Source organism: Dipodomys ordii, unplaced genomic scaffold (assembly GCF_000151885.1).
Source record: "Dipodomys ordii isolate 6190 unplaced genomic scaffold, Dord_2.0 Scaffold24, whole genome shotgun sequence".
Taxonomy (NCBI): domain Eukaryota; kingdom Metazoa; phylum Chordata; class Mammalia; order Rodentia; family Heteromyidae; genus Dipodomys; species Dipodomys ordii.
The window spans coordinates 13,902,260-13,908,259 of record NW_012267240.1 but is presented as its reverse complement, the minus strand read 5'-3'; positions in this window follow the sequence as shown (position 1 = coordinate 13,908,259).

The window sequence follows — 6,000 nt, the reverse complement described above, 5'->3', positions numbered from 1 at the left end:
GCCCGCCCGGCCGCCCGGCTGTCCGCCTGGCCACCACCACGGAACGCCCCGCCCCCGGCCCCGCCTGTCCCGAGCGCTTGGGACGCCCAGGCCCGAGGGGGGGGGCGAGGGGGGTTCGGAGTGGGAGGGCCGCGGGGCCCGGGTCACAGCTCCCGGGTGGCACTAGGGTTGGCACTGCCGTGGGGTGGGGTGGGGACAACTTTTCTTCCTAGAGAGACGCCCCGAGGTGTCCCGAGTCCCGGCCACGTGCGCCTGGCCCGGGACCCCCCCCCCCGCCGCGACGCCGTACACCTGCTCCGGCTCCGCCCCGCCCCGCACTCAGGAAAGCGCTTTCTGGCGGTGGATCCCCGATCCATAGCGGTGGATCCCCGATCCACCCCACCCCACGCCCCGCAGCGGACTCGATCGAAATTCGCGTCTGGGAGAAGAATGCTGTGGTTGTCCCCGGCGCTGGCACCGGCCAGGCCAGCTGGACGCGGACCTACCATGAGTGAGGGATTCTAAGGAGCCAGGGGTTCTAAGCTCTGGGATGCCCAACGACCGCAGAACCGCGCTCGGGGCTCGGAGGAAGGCTGGAGGGAAGACGCTGAAGTGGGAACAGGTATAGGTCCCCGCCAGGAAGGGTGTGCCCGGGCCCACTTGCTTTCTCCTTCCTTCCCTTCCTCTTTCCTTCCTTCCACCCTCCCTTTCCCTTCCTCCCGCCCTCCCCTCCTTCCTTCCTTTCTCTTCTTTCCCTCCTTTCCCTTTCTTCTCCTTCTTTCCTCCCTTCTTCCCCTCCCTCCCTCCTTTTCCCTTCCTTCTCCTCCCTTTCTTCCTTCTTCCTTCCTTCCTCCCTTCTTTCCTTTCTTCTTTCTTTCCCTCCTTCCTCCCTCCCTCTCTTCCTTCCTTCCTTCTTCTGCGTTCCTTTCTTCCACTCCCCCCCTTCTCCCTCTCTCTATTTCCCAGTCACCCCCATCTCCCTCCCTCTCCCCCAACCCTTCCTTCCTTCTTCCCTCTCTTTCTTTCAAAGAACCTCAATGAAAACTGTTGATCCTTGGGTTGTGGAGTGTTAGGCTCCGTCAGGGGAGAGTACTAGAGGGCGCACCTTGAGCTAAACAAGGACAAATAGAGTCTATATAGCTTGTTTGCAGTTATGAAAATACAGGGAAGCCTGGCAGCCGTGGCTCACGCCTGTAATCCTAGCTACTCAGGAGTCTGAGATCTGAGGAGACTCATCTCCAATGAATCACTCAAAAACCGAAAGTGGATCTGTGGCTCAAAGTGGTAGAGTGCTAGCTAGCCTTGAGCAAAAGAGCTCAGGGACAGTGCCTAGGTCCTGAGTTCAAGCCTCATGAAAGGCGAGAAAAGAAAAAGAAAGAGAAAGAAAGAAAATAAAACAAGGAAACCTGTTAAAATTGAGTAAGAGAGAAAGGAAGAGTGATAAAGATGGTGGAAATATATTTTAAACATACGAATATGTAACCATGAACCCCCCCCATAACTAATATAAGCAAATTTTAAAAAATCATATACACTTTCTCCAAATAGCTCGTTCCTCCTTCCCTTTAAGCATGCATTTAACAAGCCAGGCTAGGGAGTCAGATTTCTGAAACTTAAACCCCAAATCCTTAACTCCACCGGTTTTATTAGCAGGGTGAACTTGGGCAATTTAAACTCTGGGCCACAGTTTACTCCGTTGGCATTAAAAAGCACTCTATCGCTTCGTTGTGAAATTGAGGTGGCATTATCCATTAAACAACATGTTGAGGTGCGCACCTCGAATCAGCATGTTACCTCTATTCTGGTAATGCTACCTTAATTCAGACTTTCTGCATCCAGTAACTGAGAAGGTCTGAGTGTTGCAATTCTCCAGGAACCAAAGCCTAATCAAGGGCCCGACATGGACCCCTCCTTGCAAGACGAACTCCGCCTGCCAGACAAATCCTGCATAGCCTTGGGCAGGATATTAAGTCCTCTCTGTGCTTGGCGTTCAAAGCCCCAGCAAGTTTGGGAAGAAACCTGGTCCACTGGGGCACGAGGGACGAGTTCCTCACCCAGATGGTACTACTGGCCTAATCGTAAATCCTTAGAGGAACACATTCCAACTAGGAAAGGAGAAGGAAGGCTTGGGAGAGAAAATCTGAGGAATTCCTTGGGAAGAAATGAGAGACCCAAAGTTGCTCAGATTTGTTAGAAAAGCATTTAAATTAGAAAGGAAGAACTGTTTTTACTTGCAAATGACCACACTTACAGAAAAACCGAAGAATCCTAAGGAAAAAAGAAAAGCCTTTATGGAACCAATGGTAGGATAAACATTTGTTTATACCAAAAATCAATCCACTTTCTACCCACTAATAATTTTTAAATATCCCCCAGAATAAGTTTAAAATAAAACCAAATGTGTGTCAGTATCCCAAACTGTTAACTATAAATGGGTAATTTTAATAAAATATGCTCTCAGGCCTGTAATTTGAAACTGAATCACTGCTGAAATCTATTAATCACCACTGAGAGAAATAAAATGCCTAGACAGACATTCCAAAAAGACAGCACCATGAAAATGTCAGTCTTCCCCATATCCTGCTGGTATTTTTGCTTTTGGCAAGGTAACTCTAAAATTTATCTGGAAATATATAGTAAGAACAAAATGGGAATACATACATAACTGATTTTAAGGCAATCTATGAAACCCCAGTTATTGTGTAGTAGGTATAAGGAGAGACAAATCAATGATATTGTAGTATTCTGATACAGATTCATCTGTATACAATCACTTTCAACAAAGAAGCTAAAGTCAATTCAGTGTTGGGTTATTTTTTAATAAATGAAACAACGGGCTATCCATATTAAAAAAAATAAATTTTCAGCCAGGCACCAGTAGCTCACATCTGCAATCCTATCTACAGGAGGCTGAGATCTGAGGATGGTAGTACAAAGCTAGCCCCTGCCCAGGCAGCAAAGGCCCTGAGACTCTTATTGCCAATTAACTACCCACAAAGAAACCCACACAGAAAAATAAAAAGCTGGAAGTGGAGCTGGGACTCAAGTGGTAGACACTAGTCTTGAGCAAAAAAGCTCAGGGACAGTGCCCAGGCCCTGAGTTCAAGACTCAGGACCATATGAATAAATGAATGAATGAATGAACTTCCATTCTTACTTCACACCACAGACAAATGTGAATTTGAAATGGATCATCAACCTAAACTTTAAAACAGAAGTTGTAGAAGAAAATCTAGCAGGATCTTTGTGACCTTTGGGAAGGGACAATGATTTCTTCAGTACAAACAAAATATATAACAATAATCTTCCAAAAGTGAAAAAAAAGACTGAATGTTATCAAAATATAAAAGTCTATTCTTCTAAAAAACAACCTTTCAAAGGCAAAAATATTCACAGTACATTTATCTGAGCAGGAGCTGGTATACAGAATTTACAACAAAACCTTAACAATGTAATAAAACCATCTGGTTTCTTAAAACAAGCAAAAAATGGAATAAGTGCCTAAAAAAAAAAAACAGAAACAGCATATACAAAATGCTTGATCTTGTTCGTCATTTGGGAAACACAAACCTACAGGGTGATATCACTAACCCACTACTAAGGTGTCTAGTATTTCAAAATGTTGGCAAGGATGGGAAGCTATTGGTGTTTTCAGACAAGGCTGAGAAGAATACTGCTTCAAAAAGCAACTTTGCTGTTTCTTCAGATCAGGGTACATTCCCCAAAATGACCTACTAGTTTCATTCTTGATAGTTAACCAAGAGAAAATAAGAATACATGTCTTGGATACAAATGTTTATAACTGTTTTAGTCACAGTATCTTCAAACTAAAAATAACCCATGCATCCAGTAACATGTGAGTAGACAAATTGTAGTGTATTCATACAATGGGATATTACTGAAACTACTGTACATGCAACACAAATAAATCTTAGGAAATTTATGCTGAGCAAAAGAAGGCAGACACCAAATTGTATATGTTACTTTTTAGAGTAAGAAAATATAGTCAATAGTGACAGGGTTGTCTGGGTCTGGAGGTGTCTGTAAGGAGAATAAACTAAGAATAAACAGAGCCAGGTGGTGATGGCTCATGCCCGTAATCCTATCTACTCCGGAGGCTGAGATCTGAGGATCTACGTTTGAAGCCAGCCTGGGCAAGAAAGTCCATGAGACTCTCATCTCCAATTAACCATCAGAAAACTGGAAGTGGAGTTGTGGCTCAAGTGGGTTGTATGTTAGTCTTGAGCAAAAAAAAGTTCAAGGGCAGCAACTAGGCCCTGAGTTCAAGTCCCATTACAGAGAGGGTTGGGATGGGTAGGGGGAGGAGGAGAAAAAAACCCACAGCAGAACTCCTTTTAAGTTAATGTACTTAATAGTTTTTGCTGGCTCAAAGTGTAAAGAGCCTGGCTACTGAGCATGGAGCCCTGAATTCAAACCTCAGAACCATCTTAATTTTAATGAATGAATGAATTAGGTTTTCTTCCAAATAATGACTTTGAAGTATTGAATATGACATGATATGTACCTCATTTTTGCAATAGCTGGGTTTTTTACAAAGCTGAATCTAATAAGTTTTATTTTTAAAAAAAGCTTAAATACCCTAGGAATAAATATATCAACAGATTTGTAGATTGTTAAAAAGTAGATAATTCATTATATGTTAGTTACCAAGATGAATGAAAAACAAGAGCTACCTTCATACATTTAACAGTGTTTTATAGCAGATAAGAAAAAAGATCTTAAAAATAATGTATTTGACAATGTCAGGATGTTAGCAGTACACCACCTCCCACATGCCAAATGTTTATTCCATGTTTTGGTTTGGTTTTAGTTGGGTGAAGATTGTGATTTGAGGGGATTGAACCCTGAGCCGTGCACATGTGGTAGGCTACACCTATAATCTATTGAGTTACACCCCAATCTTGTTCTTTATTTAAGAAAGGATTTTGCTATATAGCTCAAGATGGCATTAAATTTGTGATCCTCATGCTTCAGCTTGTCCAATGCTGGGATTACAGCATGTACCAAGCCCAGGTCTCTCTTTTTTTTTTTTTTGTAGATATAAAAACTCAGGTACAGAGAAACCTTTCAAGCGCTTATCTAGATTGATGCTTTAGGACGGACAGCATCAATCATAATTTTGCTCTAAATTGACAGCTGTAAATTCAATATATTTTAATAAAAATCAATCAATATGGTAATATAGGTAGATTGTTATATTTTTCTAAGAGCTTCATTTCCATAAAGAACCATTTCATACCTCACAAACTAACAGTGAGAATAAAACAAAGCACAAGTATGCTATTATGTACATCAGTTATACTTTAATACCAGCATATAAACAATAACATTTGAAACTCTTTTGGGGGGGAAATGTTCTGTATTCATAGAGATATAGTCCAGGGAACTTTAGAATGAAGATGCCCTTTCTTGTAAATGTCCCTATAATAATCATACCTATTTTTCATTGTGCTTAACTTGGAAAAAAATCCTTCAGCACTGAAGTTACTGTTTTGGAAAGTTTTTGGATAGTAAATGCTGGGGACTGGATTTCCTGGTGAGGTCTTTGTTTTCAAAGAGCCTTCAGACTATACCAGCTGCAGATTGAAAGTGGCCACCATAAACCCAGATCAGCTGCTCAGTGTTGCTAATCTAGTTAAACAGTGTGACAGTTATTAGCTGATAGAAAGGATCCTTGTCATGAGAAAGGAGAAAAAAATGGAAGGAATGAACTGAGCTTATAATACATTGGAGAGCTTGTATTTATTATAAAATTATCATTTGTTTTGAAAAAGCTATGTACAAATCCTAGCCTTATAAAGATTGGTTCAACTATCTCTATTCCATGTGAGATGAGACAGCTGTTCTAGAATATCTCTTAGGCAAGGGAAAGTCTAGTTACTGAGGAGTGATCTGAGAATCTGGCTTTCAAACATTTCTGCTTCCTTCAATTTTTAGGCAATGATTTAAAAACACCCATCATGATTACCAATAGTAATTTCTGGCTACTTTTGACAATTT